Below are 13,072 nucleotides of genomic sequence, written 5' to 3' on the forward strand. Positions count from 1 at the left end.
CGGTGGAGAGTACGCGATGAGGGGTACGCCGATCCCTCGCACACAGTCATGTTAGGCCAGCGAAGCTAGGTATCTTGCGTTTCGGCGGTGTAGGAGAAGCCGCAAGCTTTCCGTTAACTCTCCGGCGTCTTTAAGGCACTGCATGTGGATCATACTGCAGGAGAAGGCGCCGGTAACCCACTTTTTATATTTCGGTAAGCGGGCGCGAAAGAACACAACCAGATGCGAGAAAACAGCCAGCAGTAATGATTACGTTATCACCAGCTGATGCGCCGAAGAAAGCTGCGCCCAGGCGGCGAACGAGCGCTCAGACGACGAGCAAGAAGAACAATGAGATTTAAAGCGAAATCCTTACTAAGCTAGTCGCATCGAATTTCAGAGTCGCTAGCAATTTGACCTTCATATGACCGCAGCTGCGCCGTAGTCTTGGCAACGCATCATGTACCTGAATTAGACTTGGGCAGTTAAAAAAGGGTTAAAAATAACTGTTGCACAGCCAGCACTGCCATAAGCTCAACGGCTTAAACGAATATAAAATAAAAGATGAGCAAAAAAATAACATTTTGAATTGCAGAAAAAGAGAGAGAAAACAGAAAGGAAAGGCATAAATGTTATCCAGGCGATGCCCAGTAGGCTAACGTAGAAGTGGGGAGGGGAACAAAGGGAGAAAAAGGAAAGTAAGAGCATCAAGGAAAGGAGTCTGAAACATGTCCAAAGATCTATAGTGAAATGGGTAAAGAGCCTATACTTAAAGTGTTAAGCTCCACACCGAGTCTTTTAAAAACTTAAGGACCGCCTTTATTGATTTCCTTTATGACGAAAGAGTCATCCAAGCGCCCAGAATCTTAGCTTCAATAAGAGCGCGAGAGTCCAAGCGGCGGAGTGTAGCAGCCAGGAAGGCACGCTCACGCTCAAACTGAGGACAGTCACAATGTATGTGAGCATTAGTTTCAACACCCCCGCACTGCTCACTCGTTGTGGAGTCTTGCATGCCGATGAAATGGGAATACGCGCTTGTAAACGCCACTCCTAAACACAGGCGACACAACATTGCAGCATCACAGCATGGGAGGCCGAATGTTACCTGCAGTAACCTGCAGTAACTGGTCGAAGTGGTGCGAGCCGGACACCCTGCCTCCAGGCGCAGACCATGATGTCTAGTCACGTTTCGGGAGATCAGTCGAAGGTGCCTTGCTGTGTGGGCTGTAGCCAATGATATTTCTAAAATTTTGGTTATATCGTGAGCCGATTGAGCAGCATCGTCAGCTAAGTTGTCGTCAACAATTCTACTATGGCCTGGTACCCACTGGTAGATATTTTCAGAACCCTCTTGTAATGCCTGGTGGGGAAGATGTTGAACCTCTGTTACAAGTTGGTCATGGTCGCCTTTGGTCAAGCATAATTGAAGACATATTAGTGCAGGTTTGGAATCAAAGAACTGGGCCCAGTTTTGAAGAGGTTGTACAGCGATATACTTTACTGCAGCACGAATTGCGGTCAGTTCTTCTCCAATACAGGCAGTCTTATGTGAAATTAAAGGGTAAATTTTTACTTGTCTCGCAGACACAACGACGGCGCATGCAGAACTAGTAGAGGCTACCCAGCCATCTGTATAGACGTGAATACGGTCCCAATAGTCATTGTTGTAGCATGCACAGTGTTAGCTGCTGAAGGGCTGGCGCTGATAAGTTCGATTTCTTTGATATCCCTGTAATAGCAAGGCGCCCAATTGGGAGCTGCAGACACCAGAGTGCCGACAGAGGTCGAGCTGCCGGAGTGAACTATATCGGGATAGAGGTCTGAAGCATTGTTATGATTTTTGGAAATGAAAAATGTGGTCTCTGCACAGGCATCTACGTAAGGTAATGCTGTGGAACTCTTGAAATATGTCGTATGTGCACTCGCGGAGTCTAGATCAATATACGAAAGCAGATTGTCTTTGTCGAGTGCAATACATCCCAGTGTTGATGCACTCCGAGGGAGGCCCAGGCATGTGCGAAGGGGCTGACCTTGTACAGATTGGAGGGCACGCAAATAAGTCTTGCACGTGTTTGAAAGGACGGAAGTACTGCACCGCAAGAATCCGAAAATAGTGCTGTGTAGAACTGCAGCATGGAGTGTACCGACAAGCCCCATAATTTTCCGTAATGAAAAAAAAAAAGCTGTGGGAGGAGAGGGGGAGTGTACGTAATATTTATACAGATGTTCGATGACAGCGGAGATAAAATTTGTTCCAATGTTCCTCTAAATCTTGAACATCTACGTTTTTTTATTATCTAGGTTGCATTCAAATTTGCTTATTTTACTATTGCTTTATAGTTAGCCATTTAGAACAAATGCCATGTTCTGGAAACAAAGTTGTCATGTTCTGGAAAGAAGAACAGTCATTATATTATCTTATTTAATAATAGCAGCGTAGAACTACTATATATTAAAGCAAATTCACTACAACTCAATAGAAGGAGAAGCTACGGTTCCGCTATACAGTCAGCATTTAAATATTCACCTATGTCGGCAGTGCCCCGCCGGGGTGGTGCAGTGGTAAGACGCCCGACTACTGTGCCGGAGTTCCCGGGTTCGAACCCGACCGCGGCGGCTGCGTTTCGATGAAGGCGAAACGAAGAGGCGTCGTGTGCTGTGCGATGTCAGCGCACGTTAAAGATCCCCAGGTGGTCGAAATTACTCCGTAGCCCTTCACTACGGCTCCTCTTTCTCTCTTTCCACTTTCATTCCCACCTTCCTCCCTTCCCTTACGGCGCGGTTCGGGTGTCCACAGAGCAAGTGTGACAGTTACTGCGCCTTTCCCTTCCTGTGAACCAATTATTTATTATTTATGTCGGCAGCGGAGCTCGCTTCGCCTAGCGCCGACGGCTTCGCGCATGAGCTCTCCACAGCTGGGTCACCGCCTGGCCACGTAACTTGCGGCGCGCCTAGCTAGAGCAACACGCGCTCGGCTATTCTGTGCGTGCCTCGCCATGCATGAGAGCAACCGAGGCTGTCTTCTCTGAGCGTTGTGCGGGAGCGGGAGGCTCTTAGCAATAGTCGGCAACAACATTCCCCGGCTAGCTGCTTCAGCAGGGGGGGGGGGGGGGGGGGGGGGGGGGGGTCGGCAATGCTCAGTGCTCGAAGCTAGCGTTGATGAGTAAGGAAGAGCTAGCCGTTTGGCTCGCAAAACACCGCTAACAATAAATATTATGCTAGCACGAAGAATAATGATGTCTGCGTCAAATAACGTGTAGCTAAAGATGCGTGTCTACCCAATGCTAATTAATGATCTCAGTCATATCTAGCCACCGACCTAGGCGCAGCCGTTCTAACTGGCTTAACAATGATTGTATACCTGAGTGTAATAATTACAGCTTATTCAAAGGTTGACAAAGTGAAACGGAGGTTTAGCAAGGCTAAACAAAGAATTTGCTTTCTATATATAGGATTAGGTGGACTAAGCCGCTGGCAACTTTTAAATCCCTTTATGGTCTGGAGAGGTATCCATGGCGACAAACTGCTTTTTGGAGAGTTTCTATATTTATGCCGAGTCTGTAGTAAGGCGAAATCATTTCCTAATGATAGTAGACACGGATTGCGCCTCCGCGGATGGTGTCACACCGACACGTGGGGGAAAACTTTTTCGGATGAGTAAAATAATGGTTTTACGAGGTACAGGCATAAAATTTGTCTGTGCGCGAATTTTCGCTGATATGGAGTGATTAGTAATAAATTAGGGCTTGAAAAGCAAATCTAATGTCAGTATAATCAAGGACTACGATATACTGCACAGACGTCAAAACAGCCACGGACGCCGAAATTGCGCAAAGTACGTCACAATTGGCTTTAACGTCAGGTCTCGTCATTGCGTTACAGCATATAAAGCGGTCAGTCAAGGGTAAAAAAAAAAAACAGTAATAGAGAAAAGAAAAGAAAGAGAAAGAAGGGAATGCCTAAAATGTGGACAATGGCGGTAAAGCATAACAGAAAAGGCTTTCGCTATTTGGGCTTATTTATGACGACAGTGTAATAAAGTATATCACGTAATTATATATATGTATATATATGTATTGTGAGCCTGAAAGCTGATCAAATTTTTCCAAGGAGGAAGTAATGGTGTAGAAAGGAAAACTTTTCGGTGGCTGCGGCGCTTTTCCACGCTGTCAGGTGAGAAGCAAAAAATACATATCTTGATACTCATTTCCGTATTTTAAAGTGCAAGATAGAAGTGCAAGGAAATTTTTAGTGCGCTGGGAAGCCCTGCTTATCACCGCTTGCCGTAGTACGTGCTTTTATCAGCCACAAAACTAAAGTCTACAACAAAATTCTTTCTTTCAATATTCCGAGTTTGCTAGGCAGGCAGGCAGTAGTTTTACCTGAAAATGGTGGTCTTAAAATATATAGTTTCCAAGAGAAGGCCGCTCTTAAATGTAGTACAGAAAGTTACAGACCATAACAGGGTCAATATTTATTGGAATCCCCTGGCGAACGCAACTGAAACAGACGCCCTTAGCAAGGTTCGCGATATCGTAAGGTATGGTCCCGCGGGGACCAAGGTCGAAAGCCTTTCCGAATTCCTTGCAAGTAGTTTTTGCTCTGAACTAACGGGGTAAGAGAGAGAGGATTAAATTATTGCTGGGTATTATTTTAACAGAGAGAACGTTCATAAATCAGAATAAAATTTTTATCGCTCTACCGACCATCGTTTGTCTTTTCCTCGGCTTTTTTTTTCTTTCTGAAATCTCTGAGTCCGAAGCCGAAGTAGCTTTCTTAGCTCCACAATAGGCAGTAAATATTTTGAATACTAGAGCATAGGCTGCTTCAAATTATATTCAAGTTTCGGCATACTTTGTTTCAGTGACTCCGTTTTGCAAACCAAGAAACTGCCAAAAGAACTTTCCTCTCAACGTGGTTGGCAAAGATTTAGGAGATACATTTGGCCGTTTTGTTAAGTTCTCTTTCATCTATTGATGTTTTTATGTGTGACGGCAAAATAAATGCGGAAAGTTAATTAAAATCTAGATATTCCGCCGTGTTAACTTTCAATATATGGAAGATGTTAGATGGGAAAATCTTCGTGGCCTTCTAATATAAGAGGATGTCACGACAACTTTTGCGCCTTTCATCTGCAGCTCTACTTCCAGGTACTTGTTCGTATTATTCAGATTGATATTCGCTTAGGCTCATATCACTTAATTTGTGGCTCTATTTTCACAAATGAATTTTAGCATACAATTGTCATCTACCTTTGTTACCGCGAAAATTATTTGGTTAAAGCGTTCGTCTGCTGATCGCGAATACGCGGGTTCGATCGCAGTCCCAAGGACAGAGCTTCAATGGAATCAATAATACAGGCGCTTTAGCATTGTGCGACTGCGACCTATATTGAAAAATACCAGGAGGTCAAAGTTTCTAAAGCCTTCCCCTAATGTGCAAACCAAACCAAACTACCCCATAAATGACAGGCCACACGATATAAGTATAAATCCAATATTTATTCCAGCTTTAGGCGCTTGCATCCGTGGAATAAGGGTTACATTCTTGACATGGAGGGCAAGAATATCGGGTTCGCTAACACTTACACCTTTTGTAAGGTAGGCTACCAAGACGGGGGGAAGCTCTCAAAAATGTAAATATAATATATATGATTTCACGAATACGAGGTGCGTAAACAACAAAGTTAGGAACGCCTCCTTGCAGATATGTTCGCACAAAACACATTGAAAAAGCTAAATTATCCCACAGCACTATGCGAACTGAAAATATTCTTTTCACGCACCACCCGCATGTCCGAACCCTGTTTATCAGATTGCCACGAATATTTCTTTTTACCTTCGAAGCTATTTCTACGCGTCAGTGGAATGCTAGTCCGTATTGAATCTTTCTAGATGTTTCGAACGGGAACTTCAATAGAAGACCCGGAAGCTAGAAACGCAATGGCCTGAACATAAAGTCAGAAGGGATATCATGCACACACAAAAAAAAAGGAATAGTTCCCCCGATTTCTGTCAGGTAGTGCTGGAGAAAAGAAACCGGGTATTATTTTATGCGCTATTTATTTTCAGTTCACAACATGCTCATTCTTGATCGTTTTCGCTTTGCGCCCAAGGTAGCTCAAGATAGCGCTTTGCGCCCAAGACTGCAGCGAGATAATATTCCTGAGGCATCCGCCTCAGGAATATTATCTCGCTGCAGTCGAAATGATGCGTTTTGTACACGCAATGGAGCAGTGTCAGCCGCATCAATACCCGCATTTATCACCTTTTTTACCTATTTCCACTACTTATTTAACCCTTGCACAGCGTTACGGGTTTCGGTTATTCATACGGTCGTTGTAAATATTTTTTTTGCCATTGACAGACATCTTTTGGTGTCTGCCTTTGTCTGTATTGCCTGAATACTGCACTGGTCATTTTGTTTTTTTTCCGTGAGGCCCAAGTACCTCCGTTAATCCACCATCAGTCGCCGCTGCCTGCATGGGAAGCTGACGCGAAAAACATTTTCGAGGTCGAGAGTGTAAAAAATATGGCTCGTATTCCTAAAGGTGGATAATACGTTAGCTGAATTCGAGCTCAGGTATGCCAAGAAAAACAGGAAATTACAGAGAACTGAAGCAGATATTTGAAATTGAGGCACATACTTTACTAGCAAAAACTTTGGATAACAGAATAGGGAAGGGTGTAGGTGGAACATAGACGCTTTTTTCATAAAAAAAAAAAAAACAATTGTTAGAGCCGCATTCCTACGAAACCTTTTAAAGAAAAACAGGCGTCCGGTTGCCTGGTGCCTTATGACTTCTTACGCAGCTTTTATAGAAAAAAATATTTATTTTTCTTGTGTATATTTATTTATTTTCCTCATATTAGGTTTTCGTATAAGTATGTTCGAAGGAGAAATGTTGCAATCAGGATCATACATGCACGACTGATAGGCATTTTTATATGTACGTATAGGAGACTGCTCGTTCTGTTTTGCTGCGAGAGCTACAATGGGCTATCTGTCAAGCATTTCACGGTGGCCGGGAGAAGACAGTTGTGCGCATGCGCCGTTATTTTAGCAACCGGAGAGGAGCAGTATGTGCGGCGTATGCTTCGCCATTGCCGCCAACGCAAGCCCGCTGCACCGTCGGAGCCGCGCGTGGCGTCACGGGGATTAGCAGTTGTGTGCATGCGCCGACACCTTGGTAACCAGAGAGACCCCACCAGTATGCCGCGCGCTTCGTCGCCACCTCGCCGCACGCAGCTCTATCACCCGAACCCCGCGTCGCATCCACAACATTGCGTATGAATGGGGGAGATGAAATAAGCGGCTGTATTACAACGTTTGACATGGATGCAAAGAGAATCCATCCGCTGCTAAATAGCGGTGTAGACAAGACAAGATTTACTTTTCCGATCCGGAGGTAGTTGCCTTGCACTTGGCTACTCAACAAAGCGAGAATGAGCGTTAGAAGGCGAAGAGTAGCGTAGACACCTGAACAGAGAGAAAAACGGCTTCGTTTCTGTCAAGAAAAATGAATAAAAGATACGTATACTCATGTCTCTCGTTTCTAAACATAGCTGAGCTAAGCTACTACCAATTTTTTTAGCATTGCTTTCATGGCTGACAGGAAAGATAGCTGTTTTAAGCTGTGGCATTGGCAGGTTACCATCTTGAAAAACAAAATGAGTGCAATTTATGAAGAAATACATCAATGGCGGTACTACTTAAAACTGCAGCCAATATTGAGTATATTCGCGTCACACCCAAACACCTTCTGTGCTTTGTGCTTTCTTTGTGCTTTGTGCGTTCTTTATCAACCGTATTAAATATATCGCAAAGATTAAGGAAAGAATGCGGTGAGAAAAGGATAAATTTTAGGCAGAGCAAGAGAGGCCCTCTATAGCTGTGAAATTACCTTGTGACAGCCTGCGAAACGCTATTTTCACTATGTGTATGACGAAAGGGTCAATCATGCAGCTAAAATATTTTACTATTTTTAAATATCTAGAAATACTCATGACTGGGTCAGTATCATTTCATACATAGTATCTTCCGCTAATCTGCTGTTTTTTTTTTTTTGTCATCTTTAAATTCGAAGGCAGCAGATTTGCTTTGTGAACTCTACAGTTTCGAGCAAAGTTTACTGGAGGCTTTGGTCTCCAGCTAGCCAGATTTCTATGTTCTAGGTTTGAAGCAATGGCCACTGGATATCAACTCTCCTGTGGTGCGACAGAGCACCCTTGTATGCCTGCTTTACTAAATAACAAACAACTAAATGAACTGTCGTTCGAAGCTGCATGATGAATAATACTGTAATGAACAGATCAGTTTGAGGACTTTGCCGATTAGTACAATTATGGACATACATGTTTATGCTTAGAACAGCAAACCTACTTCGCAGCAATTGATATCCAACGCCATCAACATATCCATCGCCATCAACATTTTAACCATCCTCAGCCGGATTTTGCCCGCTGGAGGACGAATGCCGTTGCCATATTGTTCGATTAACCCGGTCCTATGCTGCTGTACGTGCACTTATCTCTTGCACACCTCTTAACCTTATAAACCAACCTAACATTCTACCTCCCTCTACAATGCTTTCCTTCTCTTGGAACCCAGTTTGTTTTACTTTAGCGACTATCGGTTATCCTCGGTTCACCCTACATGCCCTGCCCTTGCCCATTTCTTCTTCTTGATTTCTAATAGAATATCATTAACTGGAGTCATTTCTCTAACTCTACATGGTTCTCATATTTTTAAGGCACAAATATCATTTTCCGCCCCAGCTCTGTGCCTTGTCCTCCTTAAGTATAACCCTTTCCATTAGCCTCCACGCTTCAGCCCCATCAGCTAGTATAGGTAATATGGAACTGTTATATTCTTCCTCTTGAGCGACACCTGTACGCTGCTATTCATATATTTTAAGTACTTGCCAGATGGGCTCCATCTTAATCATATTCTTTTAGATGTTCCCCTTTCGCAATTCCGAGCAGCGGTTACTACTTGTCCTAAGTGGACACACTGGCAATAGCCTTTCTAGGGCTTCACTACTTACTATAAACAACTGTTCCTTCCCGAGGATGTTAAACATTACCTTAGTCTTCCCAATATTAAATGTTATGCCTACATTTCTACTTTTTCTTTCTTTGAGATTATTTATTATTTTCAATTTGTCCTCTTGTTACCTACCAAGGCAATGTAATGGTATTTAGCCATGCATTCTCTCAATCCGGAGCAGATGTTAGTGAAAAAGAAATAAAAACAGAACCACGTGGCTGCCGATCTCGAGCGCTCTCGTTCAGTCCCGGCGGCGGCCGGCGGGTTTCGGTGGGGGAAGGAAAGCAATGCGCGCATGTATTGGGTAACGTTAGTGACGCTAATTAAACCCAGCCGGCCGGGTTTTCCGGAGCCCTGTCCGGAGTTCCTTATGCAAATGTGGGTTTTGTAAGCTAAAACAAATAAACCAAACCAAACCAAGCTAACATATTACACCAAATATCGCCGTAGATTAATATAAAGCAGTGCGAAACAAAAAGCCGTACAAGCATTCGTACGTCGTTATGAGGCAGCGTGCTTGACGTAGATTCAAAATCTATCTGGCCTAGTTTTCGCATCTTGAAGAATCCGGCCCAACCTGGTCGCTGCTAATTGGGCCAGGCATTACGGTATCATGACTTACAGAGCCGCACGATCAGTCAGTGACCGATCGTGTCCCCTGCGTATACTACCAGCTTTTGGTTTGAAGCTCACCACTATTAGTAATAGCACGCCGACGCTGCTTTTACGGCTACAACGCTGTTGGAAAAACCATTTAGGTAGCCGGCAATAATGGCGAGGGTCGCAAGGTTTCCAGGGCAGAAAAATTCAAATGCTTTAAATTTAGAGCGCAAAACGCAAGATTGAACTACAACACGAGGTTCTAGAACTGAAATATTTGATGGCTACAGCCTACATGTCAGCTCCGAAGTGAGGTATCTGTTCCTAGGCGACGGATCTTCTGGTGTGAATTGAATGCGCAGCAGCCTTTTGCTTTTCAAAATAGGTTCCAATATATGTTTGCTGTTTATTACTGCTTCATTGTATTCATTGTTCTTTGTGTAAAGAATCCTGTTACAAGTTGTAAAATGGAACATTGACGGAGGTCCGCTGATAGAGGAATCACAAACTGCACTGTAAGGAATAAAAGTCAGCTATCTTTCTTGCCGGAACTAACGTTATTTTGCCCGTATCGGCAACCTGATGGTGAAGTTTTAATGAACAAAGAACACTCATTCGCAATTTTTTTTTATTTTTTAAACTGAATTACGTAATTCAAACATGCATGCGCTTTCCTCTCAAAAGGAACGACATCATTTTCAGGAGTTTCAGGCAAAAACATTTTAAATGCTGCCACATGTATGCGAACATTTTTGGCAGCGTGTGTTTTTTCAACCGCTGCTTTTGAAACGCTTTTGTTGTTTACTTGTACTAGAAGCTTTTCTGCCTCATTGTGTTTCGCATTCAGATGATGGCACAATATAAGTCCCATTTATTGTTCCTGGAATGTCCGGAAAGCCATGGGCATCTCCCGCGGCCAACGCAGCCTAAATTGCCGTACCGAGCTTTACGTCTCCAGCTTTTGATGTCGAAGCACCTGATTCTAACATCAGTCTCCATTGATGTCCTGAAGGCTCTGGGGGAAAAGGCCGTATCACCGAAGATATAGCAGGCGTTGACTGGATTCAATTTCAGGCAAAATGAGAAGCAAGGAAATCACTACGAAGCTGTCAACCAATCGGAAATGCAGAAATTTACGTTACTGTAAAGGTTCTTCAAGACAGGGGAAATGGTCTGAGGGGCGATGCAGTCTATGTATATAAATGAAAGCAATGCATTGGCTAGAGTTAAAAATCCGTTTCTACGCCTGCTTTGAAAGTAAAAGAGGCGCCATTTCGACCCATCCATTTTACTTTCTATGTTTGGTTTTGTGAACGAAAAAAGCGCAGTGTTTTCCGCTAGCCACATGGCTTCATTTTGTCCCGATATTATTTCCTATGCTAGAGACCTCATCCCAGAAATTTTCGTAGCAAGCGTCTAAAGATGAAAAGCTGAGGTGAGATGAAAAACATATACAACTAAGAGCAGTACTGATAGATGTGCCGATGCTACCTTTATCAAGGCAGAACTTTTAGCGACTTTTTCCAGTATTCGTGCATCCAATAAAAGAAAGGAGAACAGCAATTTTTGCAGAATACATGAGTATGAAAGAGAAAAGAATCAATATTGGGGAAGAGACTCAGTGCGCGAGCCAGCCTCTTGTCTCAAAGGGAGAGCTTGCCTTCGTCAAGGACAAGACAAGCCATTTTGTTCCTCTCGTTCTAAACATAAAAAATGCAGCAGGAAGTATAAAAAATAGGTGTGGTTTATGGAGTTTAAGGTTTAAAAGATCAGACTATGAGAGACGCCGCGTTGGTTGTCTTCAGAACGTTCAACCAGTTGCGGCTTTTTATATTTCACTGACATCTCACAGCAACCGGGTACGTAGCTTTTCGCCTCCATCGAAAAGTGGCTGGCATGACCAAAATTCGATCCTGCATTCTTCGGCAGAGTACTCGAGCGCTTTATCCACTGTACCATCGGGGCGGGGCAATTATTTTGATTACACGGCAAGCATTTCTATTATATTTTATAAAGTTTAACATTTTAATTTGTTCAGATTGCTTCATTGCGCCGTATGACAGGTACGGGAAGGAAAAAGGAAAAACTGACTCAGCAAAAGAAGGAATTTTGGCATCAGATTAAGGTGCGTATGATCACTGTAGCTTTTCGCTATCGTTCCTTTGTCAGCAGGAATGCTGCTGGCATTTTATAAAGATAAACTGATTTTATTGTGAAAGCACTACTGCTCTACGTTTCGTGCCTCCAGCGTAGCGCGGCCAGTATATATCCACGTCTTACCTACGGGACGCTGTGACGTCGCACCCCACGTAACACTAGGGTGAGGGCTGGGCTACCAACTCAAGCGGTCGGCAGGAGCTGCCAGCTTGGGTCTCTCGTTTCACATGTGACGGTTATGTCAGAATCAGCCTTCTAGGACCCTGGCATTCACTTTACGCCTATAGGCCACTAAGGCACGTTCACATCGGTTGGTTAAAGCGGGGCTTTATATGTGGGCTCAGGAAGAAGAAAAAGAGAAGAAGAAGAACGCTCGGTCACCCGCAGCTAATGCTTTTGCTCAATATTTCGTTCAGCAGCGTTGAGCCCTTGTAATTTTTATATGGGCTTATAACCAAAACATAATTCACGCAATAAAATTAGACCAAACGAATGTACTGCGCTACTGGAAGAAAGATTTTGCGGTTCGGAAATACAGTAAAAAAACTAGGAATGTATCAATTTCATTCTATGCTCCACATGCTCAGCTGCAGAACAAAAGGAGGCGGTATCAAATCCTAGCCTTGATGGCCACTTTTTGATGGAGGCAAAATGAAAGCCGCTCGTGCTCTAGTGATGTCATCATCATCATCATCATCAGCCTCACCATACCCACTGCAGGGCAAAGACCTTTCCCATATTCCTCCATTTAACCCGGTCCTGTGATGTCAGTGCATGTTTAAAAGGAGCATAGACCGAACCATATATATATTCCACATTTAGGCCTGAGAACATGTATGTACGCAAGGGAGTCGCTAGGACATTGATCATTGCGAAGCTGTCTTTAGAAATGATGGTTTTAATTATCAAGCTATTATCCTCTGCGTTGCGGCCTCATAGCTAACGATAACACATGCGCTATACGTTTACATGTCAAGGTAAAATAATATAGCAGCTCTAGTTTACCAGTCTTTCTTACCTCTGGGCAAGAAAGGTTGAGGTTTAAAAGAGGACTGCAGTTATATCAAATATAAGAAGGCCAGCTGCTGGAAAAAAAATCTGTAAGTAACTTAAATGATAGGAAATAGGGCTGACTTGAAGAAAACAAATATGTAACATCTATGTCTTAGTCGGAGGAATATATAGGGCAATGAGAGGATATTAGATGATCGTTAGGAAAGCCTAAATAAATTTATTTGTTCATTTACTTATTTATTATAAATACTCATATCTTTAGCTTCTTTAAGCG

This window comes from Amblyomma maculatum, chromosome 5, assembly GCF_055883805.1.
Source record: "Amblyomma maculatum isolate TAMU_Amacu chromosome 5, ASM5588380v1, whole genome shotgun sequence".
Classification (NCBI taxonomy): domain Eukaryota; kingdom Metazoa; phylum Arthropoda; class Arachnida; order Ixodida; family Ixodidae; genus Amblyomma; species Amblyomma maculatum.